Genomic DNA, 13,953 nt, shown 5'->3' on the forward strand with positions numbered 1-13,953 from the left:
TGTTCAAAGCAACCTTATTTCCTTTAGGCGCGTCGAGCGATAATCAAGCTAGATGAAACAAGCATCAATTCTCCACTTTATGCCTCCATTTTATTGTTTTACAAATGAAATATAAAGAGGTCCTAATCTTAGAAAATGCTGACGCTGCTCACCGTTTGATGCCTTTGTGTTCAATTGAATATTCTTCTTGTGCAATATAGACAGCACTGTGTTACGTCAAAATAAAATACCACATTGCAAAGAACCTTTATTAGTACGCCGATTTAGTCACCAGGTGAGCTAACCTCTAGGGAGCTACTCTAGATATTTTTTTTGTTCTCGACACTGTAAGGTCAGGAGAGACATTATCTTTGCTCTGCATGAGTGCAGTATCTTTATGAGGAGCGTGAAAATAGGAAATCAGAACATCAATTTATTAACACAACTAAGGAAAGCACAAGGCTTGGAAATTGAAAGATTAAATGAGTTTTCAGGCCCATTGTAGTGTTGTTGTGTTTGTGCTTGCTGGTGCTGCCGCCGACGCACTTCGCTATCAACGGTGACCCCGGACTGTTGTTCTACGTGAGGTCAATGCCTTGGTGTGATAGTGGCTCGAGGCCGTATGTAAGCAGCCGCGTTTTTTCTTCCTTTTGGAAAACGTTCGTTGTGTGACCGAATATACACGTTTTGCGCTTAGCCAGCATGTGCTGCCAGCCGTTCTCGCGCCATATTCGGATTAGATACAATATTGGCGACGAGATGGGATCAGTGTGAATCCGCACGGCCGACAGACGCCCAGGCACCTTGGGGAGCGGAAGACTGCAACATGGCAGCGGCTGGCAAGTTCGAACCCTTCCTCGAGGTCGGGTACGAGGATTTCAAATCGTACATGGAGTGGTTCGAGCCCTTCCTTTGGGAGACCCAGGTGAGCGACGACCTCAAAGTTTCGGCGTTGGTTGCCGCCATTGGGAAGAATACCTATCGCACGCTTAAAATATACTAGCTCCCTCGAAGCCCGAGGATCATGAATATGGGCAACTATTACAAGTCCATAAGCAGCATTGTGCACCGGAACCCATGGTCATAGCTGAACGTTTCCTTTTCAACCGCCGAATTCATCAGGGCACAGAACCCGTAGCGTGCTTTGCGTTGGAATTGAATAGTGTGGCTCCCTCCTGAAATTCCGGGGCATTTTGGAATGAAGCTTTGCGGGACCGTTTCGTGGCCGTGCTGACAGACGATATAACGGAAGCAGAGCTTCTGAAGGGGGCCATAATGACGTTTGCAGAGGCGTGCGAACTAGCCTGTAGTAATGAATTTGCCCGTTCCGAGGAGAAGACATTACATCCCCAGGGGCAAGAACTGGGTGTCCACGCCGTACAACGACAAGCTCCGAGTACAATGTCGCGACAGCCGCGGGGAGACCACATGGAAAGCCGAGCAGCGAAGGAAACAACCGGGTGGTCTGGCTATCGCTGCCGAGACTCCTCCCACGCCGACGAAAAGTGCCCCTTCCGGAAATACCACTGCCGTGCCTGCAAACGAGTCGGCTGCTGACGTGCCTGCAAACGTGTGGGTCGTCCGTCAACGCAGCCCACTATGTGGAGGACAGTAGTGGCGGGCAGTGTATTTGGCTACAGAATGTATTGTCCTGTGACTAGAGTGTACGAAACGATACTGTGAGCATTACGCGTCGGGGATCTTAATGTGACGATGCAGATAGTTACGGGCGCGTCCATTTCTATCATCCCCTAGACCCTCTATCAGTGACGCTGGGTGGCTTGACCGTTGTTGCCGTGTAACATCAAGCTAACGTCCAATGGGGGAACGACTTTAGCGGTTCTGGGCAATATGATGATGATGCCGATAGAGCACAATAACCAGACAGCGGCGCTACCTCTGGTTGTTGTCCGCACGTTGCAAAACGGTGAGACTGCGTTGCTAGGGCGACACTGGCTGGAAGCTCTTACGTTGGCTTGGTTGAGGGTGTGTGGGGTAGGGATCGATCGAGTAGCTAGCTTGCTTGAAAGATTCACGGAAGTGTTTCAACCAAACCTCGGGCAGATAACGGATTCTGAAGTCAGCTTGCTGCGAAAGGATGCCGTAACAAAGGTGTTTTTTAAACCCCCACCGTTGCCCTTCGCACTGCGGGATCCCGTTTACTAACAATTAAGGGCCTGTCAGAACGCAGCAGTGTTTGTTCCCGCCATAAAAAGTTACTGGCACACGCCGTTGGTGGTGGTTCCTAAAGGAGACAACACGGTTAGGATATGCAGGGAGTACAGAATGATGGTGAATCCCTGCTTGCGCACCGATCATTATCCGCTGCCAGTCAAGGAAGACTTGTTTGTAGCGTTGCATGGGTGCAAATATTTCACTGTGCTTGACCTTTCAACTGCGTATCAACAGCCGCAGTTGCACCCTGACTCGCAGTTTTTGCTCACGATAAATACGCACATGGGGCTGTTTAATTTTACGCGCCTGCCGTGGGGGATAACCGGGGCACCGTCGATATTTCAGGCAGTCATCGACGATGTTCTATGAAGCCTAGATCAAGTCTCCTGCTACCTTGATGATGTGTTGATTGCCGGGGAAATTTTGAGGAGTGTTCGAAAAAGGTGATAAGCGTGCTGGCGAGGTTCAAGAAACCAGCCATTAAACTGCGCAAGTAAAAGTGCAAGTTATTGGAAACGTCGGTGATGTATCTGGGTCACGAGCTGGACGCAAATAGCATTCGCCCATCGGATGATAAGGTGCGCGCTATCAAAGACGTGCTCTTTTTTTATGCCAAATTCGTTCCGAACATGTAAGCCGAGCTGAAGCCACTGTACGAGTTGCTGGCCGAAACTCTAAAGTGGCAATGGACGGAGAGGGTGGCGGATACTTTTAAGAGATCTAAGAATTGGCTTATGCATTCCAGAGTACTAACATATTACAATCCAGATCAGGAACCGGGTATGGCATGCGACGCGTCACAATATGGATTAGGGGCGATCTTGATTGATTGATTCTAAGGTTTAACGCGCCGACGCAACGTGGGCGATGAGGCGTGGCGTAGTGGAGGGCTCCGGATTAATTTTGACCACCTGGGGATCTTTAACGTGCGCCGAAATCTCGTACACACGGGCGTTTTTGCTTTTCGCCTCCATCAGAAAAGCGGCCGCCGCGGCCGGGAATCGAACCCGCGACCTAGGGGCGATCTTATTCCATAAAATAGCAGGAGTCCAAAGACCGATTGCGCTCGCATCAAGGACGCTCGCATCGAGGCAGAACAGGGCTGTGCCCACCTGGAAAAAGAGGCTATTGCAGTTAGTTTTGTTCTAAACAAGTTCAGAGATTTTTTGTTGGAAAATTCTCCGTTTATTCGGATCACGAAACCTTGGTTGAACTTTTCGGGCATGGTAAGCAAATCCCCACAGTGGCAGCAGCACGGATACAGTGGTGCGCCTTCATCCTTGCAGGGTATGACTACCGATTGCTCTACCGAAAGGTAGGCGAAATTCACAATGACGATGCTCTTTCACTGCTACCGCTCCAAAACAAAGCAGAGGAGTCGAAAGGATTATAATCCTTTTCTGGGCTAGACGAGGCTCCACTAATTCCAAGGGAAATCAGATTGGAAACACGTAAATTATAACTGCTGTACAAAGTGTTGTTTTTTATGCAGAACGGGTGGCCTGTGCATGTGTCGGATGACGATCTTTCACCATACTTCGTTCGTCCTAACGAAGTGTCGGTAGACCAAGCATGCGTAACATGGGGCAATTGCGTGGTTATACCTGCTTCGATGCGGCGGAAGGTTCGAGAAATGCTGCACGAAGGTCACACAGAGGTGAGTCGAATGAAAATCTTGTCGAGGAGTCATGTGTGGTTGCCGCGCTTAACACTAGACATAGATCAAGCGGTGAAAGAGTCCATCACTTGTCAGTTGTCACAGAATGCGGCGCCTAGAGGGCCACTAATGTTATGGGGCTGGCCAGCGCGTAGATGGCATACAGTTCATCTCAATTTCCCGCAAAGGGATCAGAATTTTTGTTTGGTCCTGATGGACGCTCATTCGAAATGGGTTGAGGAGTTAGTCATGACAAAAACAAGTGAAAAGACGGTAGAGAAAAGACGGCGAGGTGTTTTTGTGGCCTACAGACTACCAGAGGAGATCGTGACCTACAATGGCCCCCAATTCCCATCGCAGAACTTCGAAACATTCCTCAGCAGGAGTGGAAATCGGCTTTTCAAATCTCCTCCCTATCACCCAGCTTCGAATGGTAGCACAGGACGGTGCGTTCAGACGGTCAAGAAGGACTTGTTTAAACATATACTAGACGACGAACGAAAAGGAGACAGGAAGTCCACACAACATCGTATAGAGCAATTTCTCTTCAGTTATCGCGACACCCTGTCCAGCACCACTGGTGAGACCCGCCACCAGCTGTTCTTGTCGTGGCAGCCCAGAACCAGGCTGAGCCCTCATTTATACAGCCGTCACCTTCTCCATGACGGCACCATCACGTCAAGAAACCACGACGGAGACGTCAACGGAGTAGCGTTCGTACTCTAGCATTCCGTCAGTGTACAGGATCGTCTGCCTAGTGAGCAGTTTGGCCTCGAATTGGCGTGCTTCATCTGAAAAGTAAAGAAAATGACTTGTGCTCATATTTAGCTAAATGTACCTGTAAAAATTGGTTTTCTGATTTGCTGGTTTACCGCGGGGCATGGTTCAGTTCTGTTGACGGGACGGAAACGTAGAGCTCGGCCTCTCGTCACCGTCGCACCGTTTTCGGCAAGAAATCGCCCGGAAAACTGTAGCCCTTGACGAAAGACGGTGACGTGACGGTGACGTAACGGGTTGAAAAACGGCTGTGTGAATGAGGGCTGAGTCTGCTGCATCCTGAAATAAAACAACCCATGCTCATATCCAGAAATCTGGGACAGGAAGCTTCTAGTTCAGCTGGTTGGCACCACGTGGCGTCTCAACCTTCAAGATTTCAAACTTCCCGCGGTGACGTAATCGGTGATGCGGGAAATGAAAATTATAAGAAAAAGAATTCACGTTTCCAGTAGCGGGCTTTATCGCCGATCGCCTTTCCGTGTGTGGTCCTTTACCTACACCTCCCGTTAAAGGAGCCATGAAGAGAAAACACAAGTTTGGTTCATTCGAAAGATTGCCTCGTTAGAACCATAACGACACCACTTATAACGCAAACTTCGCTCAAATAAGCTACATAATTAGGAAAAACGGGAATGGTCATGCGACCCACCAGCTCATTTCCCGCAACAGAACCTATGCCGTCACATGGGCTAAGCTCTGCGATTGGCGGAGGCCGGCAAAAGCAAACGCATGTTAGGCAGGGCTTACAGTTTGCATAACGAGCTAAATGCCCGTGAAACATACTGCACATTCTTTTTATGACAAAGAACGGTGGAGTAAACGGTTGAAGTTCCGAACGAACACGCAAGCGTGTGCGCCAATGCGTACGAAACAACCGCCTGGCCGAGCTCGACATCTCGCCGTCGCGCAGACGAATTTTCGGGTTCGAGGCGCTCTGACCTTGGAGGAAAAATGCCGTAAACACCGCGCATTGACGCTCGTATCTTTCTGGTCGAAGCAGAGAGCTCGCGCGAACGGCTTTCCATACACGACACCGGCCAACTGGCATAAGTGATACTGCTACTGAAGTTGAACTATTATTAACCGTAATAAAAATACGGCACATACGTACCAGTTTGTATTCGTCCGTGGCGACGGCGCTGACGAGGCAGCGGTGCCGACGGCAGGGCGTTCGTCTGTTGTGGCTATCGCGGAATGGTCGCTTTCCCGTCCACCGCGTATCCCACAACTCTTGCCGCTCGTGCACTTAGAAGCGTTGAGCGTTCAAGTGGTGTGAGGTTGTTAAATGCAAGCCCGAGCTCCTCGGCGAGAGTTTTTTTCTCCGGATCAGGCGATTCCATGACTAGGGCTGCGGGTGCACTAGGTTTTACTAGCATTTTTAAAATGGCCGCCGTCTCGGTCGACTCCCGCGTGTGGGTGCTATATGGAGTCGACATACTAAGTATCTGTTTCATGGACCGGCTCTATGACGCCATTGTACACGTCACGGAATGTTCAATTTTAGCGGGAGATTTCAAATTTTGGCTTAAATTGCCTTATTTCTCAGTGAATAAAGCATCATTTGCTTCCGGGAAAGCGCTTGGGGTACTATGAAACACCTAATCTTTCGAATAAAACAAACTTTTGTTTTCTCTTCATGGCTCCTTTAAGCACACCGTCATGCCAGCACTGCTGGTGCTTTTGATAGCGACCGAGGCGACGTCGCCATCAAAGTGAAGTTACTTTTGGCACCGTCGGACGCCGTTTTTTGAGCTCTGTGGAAAATAAATGCGCCGGTAAAAACAAAAGAGGAGAGAAGGGAGGAGGAGCATTATCCTTTTTATTTGTTTCTCTGGGGGCTAGGATAGCTGCAATAGCCCGTCTTGCTCATGCGAACGGCCAGCGTGGGTTTCGGCGCAGGTCTAGACCAGTCGCTGTGAATAACTCGCCGTATATGTACGCGTCAACTTCTTGAACATCATCGCCATCATCTTCATCACGTCATCAACTGGCGTAGCAAGTTAGGCATTTTAGCCCAGCTAACATCGCCAGACTTCATTAAAGATCGCTCTCTCTCTCTCTCTCGGCGCAATAAAATTTCTATCAAGAGAATTAGGTACTGACGACCGACCGAATTTATCGCCGGCCCGTTCAGATATCGAACTCGTGTTTGCTGATATCAAACCGTCCTCGTCGCAAGCCGAACCGGCCAAGCCGGCGGAGCAAAAGTCGAAAAAAAAAAGTAATCAATGTACTCGGTAGGTACCAATAAGTAGTTGAAAAAGGTTCCGAGACCCTTCCGCCGCCCCCGACAGTAAGTTAGGAAGGAGAAAAACCTCAAATATCCAAATCGTAGCGTCCGCACCATCCGGCCAAAAACCGGCTACGAGTAGGGCGCGACCAAGGGTGGGGTAGGCGGGCAGACGTAAAGTTGAATAACTCGGCAACCCTAGGGCCTACAGAAACGTATAACCACTCGTTGCGGCCGGCAGAGCAAGGGTTACCATTCTTTAAGGTTCGGACCCATAGTGCCTAAGATAAGCAGGATCAACGCACAGGCGGCGTTGGCAGGATTCACAGACGGAAAGTCGAGCGTCCTGACGTCACGTGACTATTTACAGTGGGGCTCCTCGATTTACCGTCCCGGACTCACCACGGACTCCCCGAGCAACAATCCGGCATTCATTTTTCATATGCATTCCTATGGCAGGGAGAATCTTCGGACTACCTGCGGACTATCCTCGGTGAGTCCGAGGCGGTAAATCGAAGAGTCCCAGTGTTTCCAGCTCTTTCGAAAGAAACAAAGAGGGAGGAGGAAGCGATCGGCGGAGAATGAGGGGTACTTTTATCGCTCGTGACATACCTAATACCGAACGTAGGGCAATAATTACAACGGCAATGCGTTTCTACATTGATTCCTTGAGGCATAGGAGCCTTGCGTTACAGCTTGCCAGCAATTTCCAACACTTGCACCACTAACCTGCGGGTAATACAGAGCGCCCAAGCGCAGGCTCTGCGTGCGTGTCTTGGTTTGCCGCGTTGTGCATCAACAGTGGGCACGATTTTCATCGCTCGGGAACACCCAATAGCAACGTACGTGGCTACTGAAACACTACGCCTGTACATCAGGCTCCTCACGAGGCTGCCTTCTCACCATCTGGCGCAGCTTCCTCAAAATATACCACGATCTACTTTTTCAGCGATTATCACAACGCACAGGGCTGCAATCACTTCAAGGTACGCCCCTGCGGGAACACCGTCCTCCCCGTTGTGGTGCCTGGCACAACCTGAGATTCGCCTCAGTTTTGAATTCGAAAAAAAGCCGACTTGTCACCCTTGGCCCTTCAACAGCTTTCGCTGCTGTTACTGCATGAACGGTACAACGACCGGAAACATGTGTACACGGATAGCTCAGTAACGTCATCCAGTTCGGCAGGTGCGATGTTTGTGCCAGCAGATTTTGCCACAACTAGATTCCGCGTTTGCCATACCACGAGCTCGAGCAGTACTTGCAGCCATTCGTGAGGCTCTTGATCATGTCATCGGAGCTACTCATCAAAATTGGGCGATCTTCTCGGATTCCAAGGCTGCCTTACAGAGCTTACGCGCAGCCCTGCGCTACGGCCCCCTACACCAACTGGTGACAGAGATAAGACAAAAATTCCATCAAGCCATCACAGCCGGCCATAACGTAATATTCCAGTGGCTTCCACGTCACTTCGAAGTCATCGGTAACGTGTTGGCGGGTGAAGCTGCCCGTACAGGCCATGAGAGCGACCGCACCATTCTGCTTCCGCTTTCAAGGACCGATACCGCCACGACACTTCTCTCCTTTGCACGCAAGATTACCATGCAGCAATGGAGCACACCGTACTTCTCGAATCCCCGTCTGTATATTCAGGATCCTCTTCTTCAGCGCCGTATTCCGTATGGGCTGTCTCGGCCCCAGTCAACTTTACTTTGTAGACTGTGGTTGGGAGTGGCCTTTACGAAAGCCTACTCCTTCCTCATCGGGATGGCCAGCAGCGCCCACTGTGACGTTTGTGGGGCGGAAGAGACTATAGAACATGTGCTGTGTCGCTGCCCCGAATACTCGTCGGAGAGGAGCGTGCTTGCCACCGCGCTCAGCCGATTGGACAATCGGCCATTTACAGTGGAAACTATTCTAAGTCATCGGTCTTTACCATCGAAATCGCAGAAGGCGACGAAAGCCCTCTTGCGATTCCTGAGTGAAACGAACTTGCGTGAAAGACTATAGTGTCCGAAACGGGACTAGAGAGCGCGCGTTCCCACTCCTATCTCTTCCTCTTCTCCCGCCCTTTTATTCCCTGAGCACCATTCGCCCAGTGCAGGGTAGCAAACCGGGCTCTACAACTGGTTGACCTCCCGGCCTTTCCTTTCTTTCTTCTTCTTCCTCTACAGGGTTTTTGTAATTTCCTAGAAAAGTGCTTCTCGGTCCCTGTAAGTCTTCTTGCGTGCTTTGAAGAGAGAGAGAGAGAACAACTTCATTGAATGGCTTGCAGTCGGTTAAGATGTCTCCCCACTGGGAAGACGGGTCTTCACCGCGACGCGGCCATCACGTCTATCTCGGGCGCCGTGCTCCTCGAGGCCTTGCTCACTCGCTACTCCTTCGGGTCAAGAGGGCCACCGCCCCCTTCCTGGGGGTGCTTCCCCCCTTCCCCTCAGTTTCGCTCGGTCGCTGCCTTTCCACAGCTGCCGAGACCTGCTGTACGGCCTGAAGCTGTGCTTCTCGATCGTAGGTCTTCAACGCCGTCTCAATTTGCGGCGGAAGCGTCGTCATCTTGCTGGCCTCTCTTGGGTTCACTCTGCAGTCCCACAGGATGTGAGCCGTGGTGGCTCTCTCCTTCGCACACAGTTTACTCACATCACTTTCATAAACACTGGGGCACACGTAACTAGCTAGCACGGGGGTAAGTAAGGACCCCGTGGAGCTGTCTACTTATCAAAAACCTCGTTACTGCAATATCGTGTTTGCGTCCCTTCATTGACTTTCGTTCCTTCGTCTTTTGGCGCCAATAACTACAACAGACAACTGCGACACTTCCAGCCCCACCTTCCGCATAATCGTAGCTCTCCGTGGCTGGTGTGCACATTCTCTACTCACGTGTCACGCGAGTTGGCGTCAGCGAGCACGTCCTAGGCTAACTCTTGTTCCTCGCCTTGCAACGTATTGTGGTAGCGCGGTGGACGTTGATTCGCGAAGAATGCAGTACCTGCATAATATACCAGATCTTCGTACAAAGAATAAGTTACATGTAATGGCCCTTGCAAAAATTGACAACCTTGCCCCCTTCCATTTCTCGGCCTTCTCCCTCAACGCCTGTGTCTGGCTACGCCAGTATGGTTCGCTATCCCTGTAATATTCCATTTCAACGCCCAAGTACTTCACTGGAGTGGTGACCCAACTAATATTAGCAAAGGCTGGCGGTGTTGATGACCATTCCCCATGCCAATATCCTTTGCACTTTGCCCAGTTCACAAAACTACCCGTCACCATGCCAAACATTCTGACCGTGTCAACTACCAATTGAATGAACGCTTTCTTCGTTCATACAAAAAATAGCCACGTCGTCTGCGTAAGCCAAAAGTTTGACTTCCGACTCATGTAGTCTGAAACCTTCGATGGCACTATTTCTGATTATACTCATACACAGGGCTTCGATGTATATGCAAAACAATAGGGGGCTGAGGGGGCAGCTTTGGCGCACCGAACGCCATAGCTCGGCAAAACTGGATGCCACTCACTCACACTCACTCAAAAAAATATATTTATCCTAACGCACTCACTCGCACTCGCACTCGCCACTCCACCCTCACCACGCGCACTCACTCGCGCTCACGCTGGCCATTTGTCTTCACCACTCGCACTCACTCACGTTCATGCTCACCACTCCGCACTATCAACTCGCACTCACTCGCGCTCACGCTCATCCCTCCGCCCCGCCACTCGCACTCACTCGCACTCACGCTCGCCACTCAGGCCTCACTACTCGCACTAACTCCCGTTCACGCTCACCACTCGTCGTCACCATTCGCACTCACTCGCACTCACGCTCGCCACTCCACCTTCACCACTCTCACTCACTCCCGCTCACGCTCGCCACTCGTCCTCACCACTCGCACTCACTCGCTCTCACGCTCACCACTCGTCGTAACAACTCGCACTCACTCACGCTCACCACTCATCCCCACCACTCACACTCACTCGCGCTCGCGCTCACCACTCAGCGTCACCACTCGCACTCATCCGCGCTCACGCTCACCACTCGCATTCACCGCTTACACTCCCTCGCACTCGCACTCACCCCTTGCAATGGCCACTCACACTCACTCGCAATCACCACTCGCTTCCTCCACATGATCACCCACTCACGCTCATTCACAACCACCGCTAATTCACGTTCCAACTAACTTTGTTTTTTTACAGAACGGGAGTTTTAACTTCGCCCTTATTGTAAACCAGATGAATCGCTCCATTTTGTGGAGACCTTCAATGCGGCCCTATTGACACCAACACAACTATGTTACGTGAAGCGAGAAAAAAATTGGGTGTTTTAAGAGATAAGCTTCACATTGGCTGTGAGGCATGCCGCAAAACAATCATTAACTCCAACCAACGTGATCCAAATGACAAAAAAAAAATGCCTGTATTGCGAGAATTAAACCTCGAAGCTTTCTTCCGTGCAACCTGAGTCAAAGTCACAGTTAAAATAGAAACTGATTCAACAGTGTTCGGATGGCGGAATCGGATAGACATCGCCTTCAAATCGCGGGAAACCCAGGTTCAATCCTCACCAAGGGAAAGGTTTTTCTTGAAGCGCTTGATGTGCCTTCGCTTGACATCATCATCGTTTTCTGAAACCCACTTTGTAAGGTTCGCTTTTCTACATGGATTTTACTCAGGCTCCCACGCCAAGAGCGAGGAATAAAAAGCTTCACATAAAAAAATGGCGAAGTTTGCACTAAGTTGCGCAAGGCTTACACCACAACGAAGCTGGATGATTTCTTTCTCTGTGGGCACTCTCTTTCGATGTAAGAACCACGACGCATTGCATTAGGTTTGAAATTGTTTATTTACATGTTGCATAGTCGCTTTTCACTGCGGTAGTAGTAGTCATTGTCATATCCATCTATACCATTGTTCATGCATGACTGGCGGGTCCGTGTCGTTTTGTCCGCAGGTGAAACCGACTTCACGAACTGGGCGTCTGTAGAGCGAGCTTCCTTGTGTACCCCCTTTGAGGCGCCGACGTACGTGAACTGTTGTCTTCGCATTTTTTTTGCGAGCGCCGTGTGCAAGCCAGGACGACGCCGGGCGCTCCTTGTGAGACGCTTGCTCGTACGCTCGGTAAACAGCCGGAGTAACTATGACAGTTTTTTTGATGACGCCGCACACCGCACACATTGCGGTCAGCAACAACAGCCTCACTGTTAAAAGCACGCTGAAAAAGGAGTAACACGTAACCTCCCAAATCGGCAATGCAGCTGCTAAGCGCAACAGCTACAAAATATTTCTCTTGGCGGCAGTCTTTCAGTTTTAACGGCCGGCTCCAAGCAGTGGCGTCTGCTACTTTGCTAGGCCGGTTATTGCACCCTCAATACATAAAAATGAATTTCACCTCCGTTTTGTAGAGTGCGCTTTAGGTTGCATGGTGAAAAAAACACGAAGTGGACATTGTGCGCGCTACTGTAAATTGATTTATTACAAGTACATTATTTCCTTCGAGACCAGTCGGAAGGGTTACAAGATACAAATAGAATGGGTGGAGGGGCAAGTGTAGGAAAACGTTTCACTATAACTCACAGGTGACTCAAAGCATCATAAGCTGGTAAAAGGCACTTTTCCTTTGTTTTAATTTTTTAGTAGCAGTGTATTCTCTGCAGGACGCTTTATGGTTTAACACGCCGAAACTACGCAGGTTGTGAGGCGCGCTGTAGCGGAGGGCTCCGAATTAATTTTTACCACTTGGGGATCTTTAACGTGCGCCTCATCTCGAAAAAACAGGCGTTCTTGCTTTTCGCCTTCACCAGAAAAGCGCCCGTCGGGGCCGAGAATCGAACCCGCGTACCTGGCGCCTTTTCTTTCCATGTGTCAACTCTCTGTAAGCTGCGTTTCATTAGGTCCATTTTAGGGGCGGTCAGAATTACCGAGCATGAGTGCATGTATGCGCTCTGCTCGCTTCATATGTGATAGACTTCCTAAGCTTCTTATTGAGGCATCTTGTCCCTCATGATGTCCATGCAAATATTGTAATGGTAATAAATTAGTAGATAGCTACGTTTGTGCTGTACCCTTGGTTCGTGTGATCTCACTAATTATGTGTACCATAAAACCTAAAACGCAGCCCACAATAATACGAACCCAACTAGACCTCTCCTTGCCACTGCTGACACTTCTTTCACAATTGTTATTCCCCTCGCCACCACCGATTTCTCTTTCACAAGCTTCGAAATCAGCTGATAACGGCGGTAGCACCCTTATCAGGCGTTACCTGAGCAACTTGCCGGCTTTGAACGCCAACGTGAGCCGATAATGTTTCAGCATGAGAGGCTTTCAGCGCGACATTTTCGCCCGTGTATTTTATGCCTAAGCACGCGGCCATCACCGATTGCCGGGTTATGCGTGCACTGGGTGGTGTGAAACAGAGTTTCTTACATTATACACTAGAGAGCAATCTGGCGCTAGCGTTTATGCGGCTCACATCAAGGCCGTCTGTGTCGTCATGGGCCGCCATTATACATCGAGCTCACCTTTGTTTCATTATTGGCTTGGATTTAAACGTTTTAGTGACCCCAAATTTAAACAAAGTGCCACAAAACGCGAAGAATATATGGCAATTATGCAAGTGGAAAATAAAAAAAGGCTGTTTTAAAACTAAGGAATAAGAAGCAAAGCGTATTTTTGTCGGAACGGTTGTGCATGCTATTCCGCAGTCCAAGGTTGTAGTTACGAACAAGGTTAATATTTGGGGGGGGGGGGGGGGGGGCAACTCAACTCATTAGAGACTCTGATTTTATTATTTTACCATTATTGCAAATATTAGGTTGCTTGAAGAGTTCGGAAAGTTTTTTGGAGCGTGCCTATTACAATGTTGCCTTAGTGGTGAACCGGAGCACCGAGGGCCAACTAGTTTAACAAGGAAAAAGAAAACGTGGCGTTAAAGAGTCGTGCACGATGACAAGATAGGACGCATACAAGCGCCCGTATCTGTAGTATCTTTGCTGTCGTATCTTGTCTTCGTCGAAGTACGTTTTGTTTATTCTTTTCGTCGGCTACAAATTTCGCGGCGGCAGATCACCCACTCAGTCATGCGTCCTTCGATTGCGGCATGAGCAACGTCAGGTGCGATCACGCACTGCCTGCT

Source organism: Haemaphysalis longicornis, unplaced genomic scaffold (genome assembly GCF_048455015.1).
Source record: "Haemaphysalis longicornis isolate Haplotype H1 unplaced genomic scaffold, Haemaphysalis longicornis Haplotype H1 scaffold_8, whole genome shotgun sequence".
Taxonomy (NCBI): domain Eukaryota; kingdom Metazoa; phylum Arthropoda; class Arachnida; order Ixodida; family Ixodidae; genus Haemaphysalis; species Haemaphysalis longicornis.